The sequence below is a fragment of the Cygnus atratus genome, chromosome Z (genome assembly GCF_013377495.2).
Source record: "Cygnus atratus isolate AKBS03 ecotype Queensland, Australia chromosome Z, CAtr_DNAZoo_HiC_assembly, whole genome shotgun sequence".
NCBI classification, from domain to species: Eukaryota; Metazoa; Chordata; class Aves; order Anseriformes; family Anatidae; genus Cygnus; species Cygnus atratus.
The window spans coordinates 38,007,460-38,026,375 of NC_066396.1; the positions used below are offsets into that span (position 1 = coordinate 38,007,460).

At 34.5% G+C, this 18,916-nt stretch overlaps 1 long non-coding RNA gene across 1 annotated transcript; it reads left to right on the forward strand.

Annotated features, from left to right (window-relative positions):
• Nucleotides 1–4,026: 4,026 nt before the first annotated feature.
• On the forward strand, nucleotides 4,027–5,002 carry LOC126913640 (uncharacterized). The gene is made up of 3 exons (XR_007709288.1): nucleotides 4,027–4,122; nucleotides 4,550–4,659; nucleotides 4,914–5,002. It is a non-coding gene; the product is annotated as an uncharacterized LOC126913640 (long non-coding RNA).
• Nucleotides 5,003–18,916: the final 13,914 nt, after the last annotated feature.

Genomic DNA, 18,916 nt, shown 5'->3' on the forward strand with positions numbered 1-18,916 from the left:
GAACTATGTAATGAAATATATATATATTTTTTTCTGATGCTATCTGCGCATAAAATACATTTCTTATTCCAGCCTAATCATTTAATAATAATATTTATTTTCTAGAAATTCTGAAAATAAATCTTAACCTTCCTTTCGATCAGTTGTTTTTGTTTCATTTGCATATAAGAAATAGAGAATTAAAATAGTAGGTGTACGATACCAAATTATAACAGATAAAAAAGCTGTCTTGTGAAATAATACCTGTATCATACGAGCAAGTATCCAGAGATAAAAAGTTAATTTGCTCAGTGTTTTTAGACTACATGTGATGTACCTGACTAAACAGAACCCATTGGACACCCTTTACATTGAAGTAATATCAACTGAATATCCCAGTTAACCTTGATTTGTACAGTTAATAAGTACTGAGGAAATTTAGGGGTAAAACTCCTGTTATTACCCTAGGAGTTCTAGGGGTCTGAAACTCCTGCTTTTATTATAAATCCACTAATAAAGTTGCTAAGCCTGGAACAACACTTTTCTTTTTCTAGGCTACCATATGGTCCTTTGCCTGGGATCATGTCCTGCTTCACAGGTTATACGTGTGAGGACATGCAGTGTCTGTCATGTACCAAGCACAAAGTAGACAAACACAAAACACTGCAAGCTTTACACAGGTTTTCTGTCAAAAAGAAAGCAAAGAAAAACAAGACATAAAATGAGAGCACTTTTATTACAAGACAGCTAATACATTAAACACAGTACCTCTTACTAATTCACTTTTCCCTTGGGAGTCTTTGTGGGTTCTCTGTGCTCAGAAAGAATTCTCCTCACTTGCCCATTATACATTCCCAAGGTTTTTTTTTTTTTTATTTCCAGGGAGGGTTCTGTCAGTTTACTTCATTTCAAGGTAAACTTTCCCTGCTAAATAATTTTCTCATGTCTTAACCTTTTGCATAAAGTACTTGTTGGAATAAGAGATGATTCAGATTTTAACAATTCTGTTCTACTAGCTCTGCATATTCATTCTCTTGGAATTTGTGCCAAAGATAAAACAGACAGGACTTCATTTTCAAGATGCAATAAGGCTGCCACGTACAGAAAATTGTTAATCCTACCTACTATTGAAAAAAGTTGTTCAAATTGCCACCATCTCAGATGCTTTGCTATGAATGCTTGTTCTGATTAGATACAACACTTGAGGAATGTTCAAGAAAAGAAACTGATGCATGGGGAAATACTAGGGGAGAGTTCCAAAGTTTATCAAAATAGGGATAATTATTGAAGATTAGGTAAAGTACAGAAAACAAACAAATACATGAGCTGGGAAAAAGCAGCCTGAAAAAATATTTTTCCAACAACGAGGAAAAAATTCTTTGAAGGATAATAAGAAACAGGATGAGTTAATTACTTATAATAACTCATTTAAATCTGCATAAACATTACACAGCTATTTTTTTTCATAACTGTTCCTAGAACCAGTCACGTAGGCTACACGTGATGCTGTGGAATTATAATCTTAAATAAGGTCCCAAACTTTTGGCCTTCTGCATTTTAGATGAATAAAAATTCCCTGGCTTGCTAAAAGAATAGGAATTGCCCTCTCTCTATTATTTCATAAATGGAAGCCTTTGATGTTATGGGGCATAATTTTTCTTGACTGGATAAATAATTGGTGTATAATTTTCCTCCTGTTGCAACAGCATTTCATTCTGCTGAAGTAGTGATTGCCTAACAAGATTTCTAAGTCTCAATGTTTCATAATATATTACAGTTCCCTATTAGACACACCACTTTCAGATAAAAAAACATGGATCAAAGAAATGGCCAAAAGAAATGAACAACATTGAAGTTTTTTTTTTAATTCTCTCTCTAATTTGTGTAACTGAAAATTGGTTCTGCCTGAGTCAGAAAGAAACCAATACATTGTTGCTGAATATTACAAACCTTTCTGATGCAGGAATTAAGGTCAAATTGGTACTGAGAAACGACTCCAGACACAATGGTTTTCAAATTATGAATTATCACTTGACTACCAGCCTAATAAATCACCCTATATGTCTTGTTAGGTGTGTTCTGCCTCCACCAACGTTGGAGGAGGCAGAATTTAGACTCAGAAGTCCTAATTACCAGAAGTATAAATGGTAATATTTAAACTCTTACAAAAAGTATAATGATACAACATTGTTTTCAATTCTAAATTTGCATACCTAGAGATGTATCTCACTGACTCACAGCTGAAAAAAATGATCTCAAGGAACAACTACAAAAGCTGAATAAATATGAAATAAAAACTACTCATTTATAGCATAGAGTACTGTGAAGTCAGATATCCATGCATTGCTAGTTGTGTTTTGACCAGAAAGTTTTTTTACATGCTGGCTTAACAGATTGAACCAATAAACAAGCTGAATAAAAGGGCTGTCAGGTACTTAGCTTTTTTTTATTTTTATTTTTATTTTCATTTTTTTTTAACTGTTTCAACTTCAACAGATCATGAAAAGGCCTTATTTACATATTTATGAAAAATGTTGCATCTGTTTTTTTCTGCCTGATGACATTAAACAGAAAAAGGAATCTTTTCATGTGATATGTATTTTCAAGATAAAGAAAGGTAGGAATCTGACACCAATTGATGTTATAAAATATAACCTTATTCCTTAATGTCCTGACAGTTAATTCTCTCAGTCTAATTTGCTGAGTAGTTGCTAGCATATTATAACAAACACAATCACAGGATTAGGTATATAAAGGCAACCTAGAAAGAAAATAAACCATAAAAGTTGGTGCACAGACACTCACTAATGTACTACAGTAGAAAACAAACAAGCAAACAAAAAATCTGCTCCTGAGAGATGTAGGTATTCAAATGAAAATAGGCAATCAATTGGATATTACGTTTTTTTTTCTAAAGACTACAAATACTTGAGGACACAATCTGCAGGAGACATCCTAGGGAAATTGATAGCTGAGGGAGTCCTTCAGCTGTTGTACATGAAATCTATTCTAAGGGACAGCCCTGGTCAAAATTATTTGGTTAGACTAAGCACGGTCTGGCCATCATTTCAGGACAAATGTGAAGATTACCAAGGAAGATTACCAAGTGAATCCAAGTTGGATTCACTTCCATCCAGCCACTTTACTCTTGCTAAGAACAGGCACAAGATGCTTCCACAGACAATTACATTCTTCTCTTGCTCCAGATCTGTTCTGTTTATTTTTTTTTCCTCCTCTATTTATTTATTTATAAATCAAAAAGCATCCAGCTATCTGGGGAGCAAAGGAAATGACAAGAATGTGTGTGTGTATGTACAAGACTGTACTGGTTCTTCAGAACCTCATTTGGTGTGAACTGGTGCAGGGCTGCTGAAGTCAGTGAAGCTGTGCCAGATTAACTGCAGGTCAGGTCTTCTTTCTCATTTACTCCTACATTACACTGCAGTTTAAAAATAAAGGAAGACAGTGTTATTAAAGAGGCTATAAATTACTGTAGTGCTCTCTTGAAGGCTGCAGCCCCCTGGTCTTAACTTCCAGAGCCAGAGGAAATTGAACAGATGCTTCTGGGTTGTGGCCCTGCACAATTTCAAAGAAGGAGCTTATGCTCTTTCATTGTAGGAAGTAGGTATTGTCCCTGGGGAATGTGATCAGATGAGCCTGCCACTTGCTCTCTTTTGCTTTGTATATTCTTCAGCCTTGCAAGCTCTGATCCACCTTGCAAATGCCCTTTTGGATGTTGGCCTTCCTCTCTTGTGGATACAGAACAGAAAGAATATTCTTGCTGCATCCTGAAGTCTTGTGATCTGTAAATCTAAGTCTCCACAGCCCTGGGGACATTTCAACAATGTGAATCAAGTTCTATTCCACTTGCAAGCTAAAGATACAAAAATGGTGATGCTACCTCCTGGTTTAAAGAAAAATCAATACAATTGTATAGAGAATCCAGTTCCTTTAATCAGGGCATATATGGGGGAACCACAGCAAAAGGCTTAGCACAAGCAATAGGTGGAAAGGTTTTTTAATAGACTTTTTCTTTTTTTTTTTTTTTTTTTCTATTTTGTTTTCCCAGAGCCAGTGAAGAGTAACTCCACTAGACCGGGTGAAGGGGAAGAGAAGGGAATGACAGAGAGCATGCCATAAAAGGTATATTAGTACACTGTGCAGAGCATTTTAGTACCAGGACTTCAGAAATGATAACAGAAGCTATACCTTTAAGTGCAGAAGAAAAGGATCTTTGGAGAGCATTATAACATTAGGGCGACAGACTTCCTCTGTTGGTTTGAACTCAAATGGCTTTGAAATACACTGAATGGGTCTTAAGAACTGAGAAGTATAAGATTATCCATAGAAAATTTGAAGAAAATCACAGACATGTAAGAAACAGCATGTCTAAGACAAACTGAAAATACCGCCCTCAGATTTTAGCTTGTCTATTATTAAATTTCACTGTGAAAACTTGCAGTGTCCAGCTGACTTCTCCGGCATGATGATGATGATGATGATTATTATTATTATTTTATTATTATTATTATTATTTTTTTGTCTGACCACTTCTCATTTTACCTTCTAGGGAGTGACCTGCTCATCTTGACAAAAGGTCTGTTCCCGGAAATGCATGCAACATCTCTTTGAAACATGTAAAGAGGGATTTAAGGCTAAATCCATTCAGAAGCAAATCAGGTATGTTAGACTTTAACACAAACCACCTTTGTGGTTCACAAACCACCTAGTAATACTATCAAAAAATCACTATTGGAAACTACAGATTTTGGAATTGGTAAGCTCACACATTACATCTCGTGTATCATTCTCACACTATTGGATTTAGTGTTGGAGTGAATTGCTTGTCATCAACTATTATCTGAAAATATGGGTCTGTTCTGATGCCTGTGGAACTACTGATTTCTTTTATTATATATTTTTTTTTTCCACAGGACCATATTTATAGAGGTACTATTTCCAGTGGGACTGTGAGTATCTATTCCATGAAGATGTACCTAAAATGTCTCTTTTGGAAGCAAAGTACCACCAGTACTCCTCTGTAATGCTATACACAGACCTGTGCAATCAAATCAGCCTCCACAATATTGTTGATCTAGTATCAATGGCTCACCACTGGGTGACTAAGTTGTCTTCAAATGAAATCTGCAGCAAGACTAGGCTTACTGTCTGTCAAGAAAACCATTCTGTTCCAATATACCCATTAAGTTTATGTAGAAATGCAGTATTCTTCTGTAACAGTAGAGCGATTAGACATTTATTACTGCTGGAGATCATCAGAACAAGCACCACAGTTCATATGGGTTTGCCTATAAGCAGAGCACTCTCTTCCATTCTACACCCAATATGCAATGAATTGTGACACTTCTGGAGAAGGAGCTAGCACCCTTCACATTCACACACATTCTCAAAGACTTGAAGCACTGAATAGATTCAGCCCATGGCTTATGCTCCACTCTTCTCTGATTCACCAATTTACCAATATTTTTCCTATGATTAGAAATGCCAACAAATATCCTCTTAATTTTGAGTCACCTTCTGAAAAGTAGGAATATTTGATGGTTGCTCTAATGCTGAATCCATTGATCTATATTATTCAATTTTTTCCTTGAGTATGGATTGCATAATCTGGTTATCAAAAATTGATTTATTTACCTGCATTCAGTGAATAAGTACTTGTCCCAGGTTTTGGCCATGTACAGAAATGATTTTATTACAATGGCTGCACAAGAATCCCTCGCACTTCTCCCCATACAACAAAGCATAATTCCATATTTAAGGATATATATTATTGCCTCTCCTTTGCATTCAGTGTGACTCTAATAATCCTGTCTGTTGTTTCACCATGTCTCTTCTTCCCCTAGATTGACATATTTCTGACTGCTCTCAACCTTCCTCAGGATCTTGGGGGCTGATGGATATCAAAAAAGAAGAGTCCAGGCTGTACAAAGTTAAAACAAAACAAAACAAAAACAAACAAACAAAAAAAAAACCCTTACCTCGGTGGATTTTACTGACCATACATACACAAGTTTCACAGAGAAGATATCAGTTGAACTGCTGTGCAAACATGGAATGAGGACAGGAAAAATGTTACCATATCATATATATTTGCTGTTAAGGTTCAACAGACTTGACAAGAAGCAAAGTTTGTCTCCTTATGGCTGTCATAAACTTGTGAAGCTTTATCTATTTACTTGAGTCTTTGTGCCTCTATGAGAAAACAAAACAAAACAAAACAGCTTTCTGAAACAATGGAACCATTGCTTCAGAGACTGTATAAAGGATGTGGTCTGACTTGTTAATTAAAACTGCAGTTTACATGAGCCTGTGTCTCTCAAGAAAAGCAGAGAGAAATCATATAAGGTGTTTGTTTCTCACTTTCAGGAATGAGAAAATTGCTTTCTTCAGTTCTGTTTAACCCAGCAGAACCAGAAACCCAAACATTTTTCTACAGTTACTGCCTTGGTCTGTTACAAAAGTAGACCTTACATTTTTAAAATAAAAAACAAAACATAATGATTTAAGTAAGTTTTGTAATTATGTAAGTTATAAGAGGAAATATTTTCAAGTTTTTCATGTCTAATATAGGTCTTAGTCTTCAATACTTTAAGCAAAGTATGAACTGAAACTTCTTGATTTTACTCCTATAAAGCACTCTGACCACTCTCTGCCTCCTGTAACTTACTACACTTTAAACTTTCTGGATTACACTCTATAATGTCCAGTTGTCAACCTAATAAGACAGGACTATTTATCCACCAGTGACTGCAATCACCTTCAGTAAGTTAGTGAAGCCAGAGGAAACATACATAGTTCAGTTTGAAGTCTCTGTATATCCTCTTTAATATAAGAAAAAAATAAAATGTCTCAAACATTACTGCTTTGTATCTATCAGCAAAGGGTATTTGACTGGCAGCAATGTTGCCTTTGAAGTGTGCTTATATCACATCCCTTCAACTTATCAAGCCCAAATATTGGAAACAGTGTAGTGAGATGACAAACACAGAAGAATTATTTCAGTGGGGATCTTGAACCTCTCATGAATTTGTGCTACATCCAGCTGGGGGGAGAAAGGGGATTTTGTGCTTTACATTAAACTCAAATAAGCTTTCACAAATGGGAAGATTGCCTGCCATGTTATAAGGTCAGTCACAAAGAAAGCTTCGCTGCTGGGTTTCTAATCTTGATTCTTGTGCTCATTAATAATACAAAATACAACATCAAACCTTTCTAAAACAACAAGCCCAGAACTTTGCTTTAATACCTCTGTCAGCAATTCTCTTTTGCACTCCTGAAGATGTGGATTGTGCTTTTGACAGAAAGAATGAGTGCTTTTAAGTCACTCTTCTAAACACTACCACGGGCTTCTGTTTCCAAGTACAGCATGTGAATAATAGATGTGCAGGCCAACAATTTAAATAAGAATAAGAATAAAAATAATAATAAGAATTATTAACTAAGAGTCATGTCTGTTGCAGGAAAAAGAAGTAACAAGGTAAGCATGCACCAGCTAAGCATGTAAACATGTGCTGTGTTGTATTTGGATTATCACATTCAATAGGACCTCCAAGCGCATGATAAAGCTTGAAAGACCTCTAGGATGGCATGGAATGGAGTGTAGAGAAACTGCAGACATTATAACAGCTTTGTTCTGACCAGTGACATGAAAACATATTCCTCTACACTGAAATGTATTAGGGCCACATCCAAAAAAAAAAAAAAAGGAATGGAGACTCATAAATTTTTGGTTTTGCTTTGACACTTGATTTTGAGAGCAGTTTGATTCAAAGTATAATTAGTAAACCTGTGTGGAGTGACTAAACTCTTCTGAAGGATATGGATATAGGTAGTCTAGTAATTTGCTGTTGGCCCGGTCTGTTTGTGGATTGGTCACACACAAAATTTGTAGTAGACAAGGTAAGTTATCTTAGGTGCCTTGGATAACCTATTCAGGGAAGTTTTAATTTTGAAAATTTACCAAACTTCCTTCCAACTAATCAAATCAACTTCAAATTAAATCTAATCAATGAAACTGTACTAGTAGCATTGTAATATAGGCAATGCAGTGAATCAGCTATTCTGGCACAATCATTTGATATAACAAATGTAAACATTTTTCTTATATGATTTTTGCTTCCCCATCCCTCTGATTTTTTATTTTTATTTTTATTATTTTTATTTTCCCAACAAAAAATTAATGAACATAGCTGAAAATTCATTAGGGCTAAATACAGTATAACCTTTTCACCATAACTGTACGAATCCTTCCTTAAAAAAAAAGGGGGGGGGGGAGGAAGAGAACCTGTTTTTATACCTTGTATACCTGTTTACCTGTTCATATGCACCTCTCAGTACCTATGAGTGACAACCATCACAGAAATGTGGTTGTGTTTGAGACAGAGTACAATAGCTTTTAAGCCTTGAAGAGCAGTGAACAATAGAAGAAATGTGAAATTTCTAGCCAGGCAGAACTTTGGGGGACAATTGGTTAATTACAGAAATCTGCCTGGCATCGGATTGATTTGTCAGAGCCTGTTCTCAAGCCACAGTAAGAGCCCTCAGTAAGACCTCCTCACCCCTTTGAGCAGCTGACAGAGCCTATCACCATCTATGAGATAAAAAGAAAGAGCAATACCAAATGAATCATGGGTATAGTTTCTGACACACCAGTGAAATACTAAATCTTTCTCAAAAGCCTTTCATATGGTTTCTCTTCCAAAAGAAACAAGAACAAGCTTTAAGAAGAGAAGAGGCTACCAGTAGAAGAGTGGCATTGGTGGAATTTTTTTTGTCATCATCATAGTGCTGTGTCATTGAGTTGGATATGCTGTTCTTGCATTAAAAAAAAAAAAAAAAAAGATATAGCCTTTCATGAAAACAATAAAATGATTAGATGCAAATTTGGTATCTCCTCATGAAGTATGATAGCTGATGAAATCTAAGAATCTAGTTAGAAAATCACAATCAAAAATGTGTTGCAATACTTAATTCTGATATTGTCTAGACAAGAAAAGTCTACTTTTGTAACTGAGAGCGAAAGATTTTCCACTCTAGTTTCTGTGACTGAGAAAATTTGCTTGAAAAAGTTAAAGGAAAGGTACAGCAGAACAATCTTATTTATTAAAGTTAAATATGAAGATACTGCCTGTTGTATTTTTAAATACTGAAGGACAGTCATATTATAGCCATCAGAAATGGCACTACTATTAAAAATGTTTTAATTGTATGGTATATTCAGGTCTGCTAACAATGATCTTTTCATCCATTTTTCTTTTCTCTAGAAATGCTCTTTCTGTAGGGGGAAAGTGTATATCTTTATACTATCTGCCCCTTTGCACAGTTCTCATGTATAATGCAATTACTATGATTTTCTGCACCTCAAAAGTGCAGCCATTTCCCATAACTACACAGACAGAAAGAAAATGACCCAAATTCAAATTACTGTACAAAAGAGAGACCTTACTAACATGGCTTTTATTACTTAAGATGACAGTGAATAACTACAGATAGCACCAGTATTTTTCAATTCAGGTGGTTATCCACTCAATTATTAACAAGCCCTACCTCATGTTCCCTTGGACACTAATGACTTCTGATCATGTGACTCAGAAGAGCTGAGCAAAACTGTTATATTGGTCCCACCAAGAATTACCTAGATAGGTAAAGGGAAAACAATATGCTAGGAATATATGTCATAAGTGCAACCCATATTAGCGTATTTCTATTCAGCATATTTTAAGTTCTTAGATCCAAGAAGACAAAACAAACAAGTCCTGCAGCGTTTGAAGCCTTTCCTCTTATGCTCTTAGAAATTAGTGCTAAGCAAATCTGGCATTCAGACACAAATGTTTTGCTTTGCAGAACAATACTGGAAAAAACATTATTAAAAATGTCAGGAAAACTGTTATATCTGCTAAAAATTGTAGACATAAAAAAAAAAAAGAGAGAGAAAAGAAAAGCAATTCAAACCAGATGTTTTCAATATGTCTACCTGAAACCTTTTATAACAAAGTTCCCTCTCCACATCATCGATCTAAAGCTTTAATTGGCAGACAGTAAAGTCTGATGGCAAAATAATGGTCTTTTAAATACCTGGGAATGAAAAGCAAATTAAGTTAGCACAGTGTAAGAGGCAAGTAATTACATAATGTCAATCCTGTTTTATACAGTTCAGTCTTTAAACAACATGCAAAGAAAAGACATGTCTGGTAGAAAATATGAATCTTACTTCAAGTGACTCATGTGCTCTTTTCCCAATACAAAGTTAGGGATATTAAGCATAACAGCAGGCTCTTTGCTTAAGGGTTTCTCAAATGCTGCTGCTAACACTGCTAGTTTGTGACTCTAAAATTTTCTTTCTCTCTTGTCAAATCCGAATGTCAGTCACTAGCTATGAGAATACAAATCTTCATTGGGCAACTTTCAAAATGGTCCTCTCTGCAGAAAGAATATCTATAAGCTTAGTAAAACAAAACAAAACAAAACAAAACAAAAACAAACAAAAAATACATTAAAAGTAGAGCTAAATTTAAAAGACGGATTGAAATCTCAAGCAGTTTCATACCCTCACGGAGATAACAATCAATAATTTACTAAAATAAAATAACATAATATAATAAAATAAATCACTGATAACAAACAAAAAAAGTGGAGTTTAAATGGCTCATGTCACAGCTCTACACAGATTCTAAACTTGTTTCCTGCATCTCTTGTTCTTGTAGCACCACTTGCTCATATACCCCATATATCATTTCAGCAGGATTTGACGTAACAGATTCAACATCAGAGAAGACATCTAGAAAAGGGGGCAAGGACAGGCAGGAAGCCAGAACTCAGTGCTAAATATTGACTAATTTTTCTAAGTAAGAAGACCGTAAGATTTCCAGTAAACCCATTAGTTTAACCTTGAGTATTTCACTTTTACAAATATTTACCTTAAATTTTCTCAGGTGTAATGTTTGCACTGCAAAAATCATGTCTGCATTCGATGTAGGAAAGAGAAGACAATCCTGGTCCAAGCAGTATATTCACTTGAGCAAATTTTGATTACGTGTGAAGACAGGATCTCAAGATCCTCTGCATAAGTGACACACTAAACATACTTTTGGTAGTATCACAGACAATGAGATGATGAAGAAGGCAATACTCGCTTGGAATTGAGAACAGCTATTACGATCATGGTTTCCTTTTATTATATAGGCCTCCACTGTTACTCGTAGCAGGGTGCATGCAATTAAATAACTGTGTGGCACTGGATATCTCAAAAGATGACAACCTTTAACAGCTTGATTTCCTCCAAAAAGGTATAGAATGTATGTTTTTGCAATGTAGGTCTATGGAGAATTTGATCTTCTGTCATGGTACCTACAGGTGGCTAGAGGACAACGTTTGGGTTAGAGTACTTCATTTTCCTTTTCTTTCTTCTCTTGCTGATTTCAGAACAAATAAATTAAGCACTGTTGCTTGCTGCTCAGTCTCCTTTCCCACAAGCCAGCTTACAATGTCCTTCTGCTAGCCTCCCATTACTTTGAAGTCCTTATCATATGTTCAAATCCTACTTCTCATCTCCTTACCTGAAAGTTCTCATGGACTTAAAACAGACATACATAAAAATACACTTCCTGTGCTTTCTGTCCAACAGAAACTGGATGTGAGAATTCTTTCTTTCAAATCCCTCTTTCTTCCCTGGAGCCAGAACAAAATAACAGGACACTCTCTCAGTCTGTTTCACCACTGACCTCCTCTGACTAAATATACTATGCGTAATTTTGAAAGTGGATTGTAAGTATCTACTGCAGGTGTCAACTATTTCTACTGCCTCTTCAACACTATGCTGATGACTCATACTTGCTCGCCTGCCCTATACACTGGTCACTCACTGCAAGTATGCTCCTTTACATGTGGAATTTTTCCTGCAAAGCTTTTAACTCTTTAAAAATTCCCAACAATGGCAACTATTTTGTTCTTAACAAGTGACTGCAGTGTGCATCTCTTGCAATATAGAAGTATCTCAGAAAAGTCCTCTGCAAACCTTTTCAGGTTATTTTATTTTATTATTTTATATATATATAATATATATATATATATATATATATATATTTTTTTTTTTTTGCATACAATGCCACTACTAGTCAGGAGAGGCTCATGATATAAACCACCATAATAGAGTTCCCTTAGTCTCTGAATATCATTTGCTTTGAATTAAAAACTGTTGACGAAAGTCACATATAAACTAAACAATCACATATAAACTGAGCAATAAAGATGTAAATGTCAAATGCTGTGAAAGACAATTTTAACAAATCGCCTGGAAAGAAGCATCTGTTGCATAGATTTAAATGAAAGGTTAACAAGGGATTTTGAGATAACAATCAAGTTGTGATTGCTAATAATTTTTTTTTGACCTTAAGTACTTTAAAGGGTATCTTTTTCAAAGCTAATACATTACTTAATCTCTTTTCTTCGTTGAAACTTCAACACAACGTGAATCAATTAATAGAATAACCATTTTCTAGAAGAGAACTACTTTTCTGTCGTATTTAAATAGCAATTACTGACAGATTCAAGAATATCCTGACTCATAAGTAGCTAAAACTGTCATGCAATGACTCAAAAGTATTTCAACTGTGTGTACGTCCCCAGAGGTTAAAAACAATGAGAAATATAAACAAATTTGTTGCATGTTTACTACCAGAGATCCTCTCTGGTGAGTGAGAAATATTTTCCTCAAATGAAACCACTCAAACACAAAAAGCAAAACAAAACAAATAAAGCTAATCATAAAGTTTAATATAATCAGGGGCCACTGGATATCTCAGATGAATCTGAGAAAAACAATTTTAAAAAGTACATTTATATAACTCTTTTGAATTTATATAAGATTACATAGAATAATTCATTATATAGTATTATATTTTTTTTTCACTTGCCTTTATTTTTATGACTAACCTTAACTACCTACAGCCATTAAATATCAATGTTAACTGCAATATATATAAATGATTTAACCACCAAATATGGTACACAAATTGTAGCTGACACTGCTGAAAGAAATAATGTTACGATAGAGTAGCCTGCTCCAGAATCAGAAACAATAGATAATACAGTTAGATAAGGGACATGAAGAAACAAATTTCAAAAAATACCAGTGAATTATTACAAAACCCTAAGTCTTGTAAGCAAACATTTTCCTATGTCTCCTCACTCATTTTGAGAATGATTGTTTCAAGTGATGGCATTTCACTCTTGAAGTGTATTGTTTTAATATAAGACCCATACATGTTTCTTCTCATAAAGGCATTTGGACTATAGGCAAAGAAGCATACACAGACCTAGTTCTGATGGTGGTTATTGTTGTTGTTGTTATTATTATTATTAATCATTATTAATCATTAATCATTATTAATCAATTGTTAGTAATTAATTATTAATTGTTGTTGTTTCAGCATTTGATATCTCCTTCTTCACTGAAAGAGTTCTTGGCACCTTCAAATTTACTTTATAGAGCAATCTAAATAAAATATACTTTAACTATTTATTTTAGTTAAATTTTGTTCCTGGGGCTGCCTAATTTTTCATTACTTAGGAGTGCAGATTAAGTTACAATTTTGCTGTGGATGGTAAAATGTTTAAAACCTCCTAATAGTTTTAGGACATCACTTTTAAAAGTGACACTGAGCTTTTGAATGACTGGAGATCTACTTGCCATTTCAGTGGGCGCTACAACATTAGTAGTCACAAACTCATTTTTGGTTTAGTGGTACAAATAAACTGATACCAAAAAATGATTACATATTTACAAAGTTATTTTAAAGAATCTGAGTTGATAATCTTAACTCCTTTTGGAAATCAGTAGCACTTAAAACCTCAATTTCCTCAATTATTTTTGAAAATGGAACCAAGAACTTAAAGACCTACAACACCTACCTCCTTGAAAACCGTGATTTAAAGACACATGAATTTGTTTCTGCTACTAAATCTGTATATTTGTATTATGGTTGGAAGAGAATTGAACTTGGTTCTAAAGGTCTAATCAAACACTAAGACCATCTGTAGACAGAAAGATGACTTCCATGGTACATAATAATAACAACAACAGCAACAACAACAATAATAATAGAGGAAAATGAACAAATTCTGACTCTCTTCCATACTCCAGCAGTTTCTAGGTGTTTGTTTACTATAAGAAACCTGTTCTGGAGCCAGAAACAATAAATTTTCTTTAAGAAAAAGAGCAAGTGTTTATGGATCTGAACATAGAATCAGCAAAAAAACGGAGATGCTGGCACTCTATTTTACCAAACAGATGGGTTCAAGATTGTGGCACACTTTCAGGGTAAGTATTTCTTGTTGCCTAAGGGACTGGTATTTGAATGCACATCTTTTTTGTAAATTACTTAACATGCTCCAGCAAAGTCTAAAATGAGATTCCCATCTTACTCAGAGCCTAACTGTCTAATGTTCTGGAGATGAAGATGTTTTATTCTATTCCAGGATATGGGAATTTTTCTGTATGTCAAGAGTTCCATGTGTAAAAACCACTGAGTGCAGGAGCATAATTATTTAGTTTGAGCAAACAACAACTTACATAAGGAGAATTCACTTCAGAAGACACAAAACAGGACTCTGCTAGCATGGATTATATTGGTCCCATGTGCAGAGAGGTTTTATATGCCTTTCAGTTTAGGTAGAATAGAAACCAAGTTTTGGAGCCACTCCTATCTTCCCTCCCTGGCTAAGAAATTTGTAATTTGAATTCAGATTTCCTTGGACTGCACTTCTTAATTTTTAATGTTTAGCACAAAGACTTTTTGTTTTGTTTTGAAACAAACATTGTTAATCTTAGCCATTTCCAGTTCATAGTGAACCAGTTCATGCAGAGATTTAGGAAAATAAATAACTAGAAATTTCTAAATTGCCCCGTCATCATTAAGCAGGGGTTCAAAGAAGCTGAGGTTTTTGAGCTCTTCTTAAAATGAGAATTCAGAAAAAAAAAAAAAAAAAAAAAGAAGGATACAGTACCTGTAGATCAGAAAAATGTCTGTTGGTAGAGGGAGGACTAATTTTTATTTTAGCGACAATGTTGACACAAGAAGAAAGATTTCACCCCAGATCTCTCCCAAGAAAATGTTTTATTGAAGCATATTTCTTCCATTTAATCCTGCTGAATTTTTCATTAATCTCCAAATGATGCCCTGAGTTTGGTTGTTTCTTTAACATACACTCCATTAACCAAGAAGTCTTCGAGCTTCTTGGTTTACAGGTAAGCTTATCAGCTGCTATAGCTGTATGTGAGCTGTATCCCTCTTTGGCCAGGTGTCCATGGCTAAATTGGGAAGCTTAGCACAGCCAGTAGCAACAACCCTGAGAAATCCTTCTGTGAGATGTGCGGAACAATCTTATTTGTGGGTGCAAATCTCTGGCAGCTTAGTTGTACAGGTGCTACCAGAAAGCTAACTCCATGTCTTTTGCTGCTATTTCTATTTATTTTTTTCAGTCACAGAGAATTCTTTCAGAAAAACAAGAGAGGTGTGGAATATAAAAGGAAAAGCAAAATATCAGAAATAGTGTAAGGTTCAAAGCCACATCCCGCTTAGCTGAGTGTAACATAGCTTGTCCTGAGGTACTGAGAATATTTACCCCTGGTACTTTATATATCTGTTGATGGGGCTATATGAAAAAATGCAGAATGAATTGCATCCAAAATTCTGTCTTCTCTTTTCTGATTTTTTTTTTACAGAATGTTTTATCTTGTAAATTATTTTAATTTAATGTTATTTATTTATTTATCCTAATTACAGGTCCTGAGAATTTAGCCTGGGGCCTTAAAATCCAGGTAAGTCTTTCTTGTTCTACAACTAAGGTAATAAGTGTTATCTGGGAAAATAACCTTCATTTCTTCACTGTCTCCAGGTTTGTCTTCAGTGACACAAAAAGTGAAAATTCTGACTCTGAGTTGCTATATTTATTGGAGATTTAACAATCAGCCTGATGACGCATAAAACCAAACAGAGCATAGTTCACTGTCTCTCATCTGTTTTGGCTCTTATAAGTGTAGCAACAGTATAAAGAATTAAATCCAATTAAATAAAATATTCCTTTTTGACTAAAGTGACTATAAAATTTGAATGCACAATAGAGTCAGAAAGTTTCATTAGAAAGATTCCACTGTAATGCAAACAAACAAACAAATAATTAAGAATTTATTAAAAACTGAGAAATGAAAATTCAGAATACATGTACCTCTCAGCACTTTAAAATGTTTACCCAGCTACATACAGATCTAGATAAACTGTTCTGAAGTAACAAAAAGCAACTTTTTTTTTTTTTCTTAAACTATATGCCTCCTTAATACTATTACTATAGAACATTGGTCAAATATTTTGATCACAAGTGACTAATGGCTGTCACTCACTGTTTACTTTGTATTTTGTCGTTGTTGTTGTTGCCCCTTTCCTTTAAGGAGGATTCAAGATCTGTTTAAGATCCAGAATTGCACACTAGACTTCAGGCCCAGGCTTCATTTGAGCAGTACAACCCTGTTACAGTTTACACAGTATCACTTTGGGCAATACAACTGAAAGCTGATATTAGCTGATCAGGTATAAATGATTTGCAAGGTTGGATAGTCCTCATGGCAGGGTAGTCTTCCACTACTGTTTCTTCTCCTGTTTCTAGAGTTTCAGTTCCTAAAGCTATTTTAGAGTGCCCTTATATATGGGGATGTAACAGCAGACCTATTTTAAATTTTTGGCTATTAGCATACAGCTAATACGCTAATGTACATGAATTCAAAATGTTTACAGCACCTCCTCAATCTGCCTAATAATTTCTCACAAACACATTTCTGTGCTTGTGTCCTTCAAATATATAACATTTGCTACTTCTTCAAATGCATTGGTAATAAGAAGCTGTCAGTCTACATAGGATTGTATATATTTTTCAGCCAACCTGGACATACAAATACAAAATTCAGTGCTCCAAGTCATAATACTGCTTTCTGACAAAGTATTCTGGACATGTAAATGAATGAATGACTTACATTCATGTCTATTATCATCACTGACAGATATAGTACAGCTAAAATTTAAGAGCTAATTCAACCAATGTGCAATGTGGGTAAGCTATGCAAATTGTACACATTATGCCTTGCTCAGTTGGCACACAAGAAATTTCTGTTTCTGATGTACCTTAAATCTGCATCAAGGGGTACAACTCATGTTGCTTCAAAAATCCTATGTGTAAAATTCTCAATTAGATAAAAACCAAGCTTAATACACAGTAATTTGTGATTACAGAATGCATGAAAGGAACACAAAAAGTGGAGGTGAAGCATATATCACATATGACTTGCGAACAAGTTTACATTATTTGAAGCTTGTGAAGTCATAATAATGTAATGTATTTCTACTTAACTTTAACTATCCACTTTGTTGATTGAAGATTTATCAGCACTATATGATGAAAAAAATTGAAATGACGTGTTGTCAACTTAAGGACTATTTGTTTGAGCCAAGAACTGACAAAGGTTCAAATGTTCATAGCTGTGTTCTTACATATTGATCTACAAGAATAAAATAGTGAGTATGGTCTTTATGATGATTTTGAAATTTACAATTAGTGTATTTGGACAATCACTTGCCACTGGTATTGTTAAGGGATGAAGCAGATTTAACACCTATCATGGTACTGGATGATAAACATTAGCATCACATGCAAAGAAATATCTGTCTCAACAAATGCAATATTTTTAAAACCTTATATCATAGCATAAGCTTCGCAGTGAGTAGTGTCCATGAAAAAATAGAAGGAACAGCACTTTGTAAATGTTCAGCCATTTGAGTTTTTCTTATTCAGAACAACAGAGCAAAGAGAAATACCACTGGTAACTGGAAACAAAAGTCAAATGGAGTTGGAGTGGTTTGCTCAATACCAGAATGCTTAGATGAAGAGTAAATGAATATATATATATATACACATATATATTTCCACAAGGAATGTATACCTAATATTTACAAGGAGCTATCCAGCATTGGACCAATATAGAAAACTGACCATTAAGGAACAAATCCACAAAAAGTATGGAAAATGGACCTTATGGGAACAAATCTATTTATCTGATATAGGATTGTGTAACTGGTGTTGATATTATCCTAATCTGGCAAGAGAGAGTTTCAGAATCATGTATATATATATATGTATTATATATAGAATTATGTATATATATGCATATATATATATATATCAATAAAAGAGAGCTGACATGAAACCATTCTGGTTGCAGTTTGATGCAATTTAACCAATTTCATGAAAACAATTGCTTGCACAGAATCATAGAATCATTAAGATTGGAAAAGACCTCCAAGATCATCTGGTCCAACCGTCCCCCTCCATCAGTATTACCCACTAAACCATGCTCCTGCCTGGCTTATTAAGATGTTTTAAATATCTGCCCTTAAAGACAACATTTAGAAACAAATTACTTTCCCAAAGAGTTAATGATTAAAGCCAAAACTTGAATTAAGCAAGGGAATATGTATGGAGTAATGAGCCATTCAGCTTGAATGAAGACATCACAAGAGAACCTGACCATTAGTAAACAGACACAGTTATACTGTCTTTTGTCCTCCAAGTATTCAACACTAGTCTTTACGTATCTTTGCTTTTTATTTTAAAAAAGGCAAAAGAATTATGTCAGCACTCATGAAAACAAACAAACACCTTAAAAACAAACAAACAAACATCCTAGAACATGTTTATATGAAATAAAATCTGGACACATTCCAGACCATTCCTCAGAAGAACCTGGCCCAAAGGGAAATGGAGTGATTGATCTGAAACAGCAAATAAGAGAAAATGGTAATTAAAAGGATCACTGAATAAAATAAGTTTATGGTACAGAGAGGTGTTGACTGGTTTGTGTTAATAACAAACC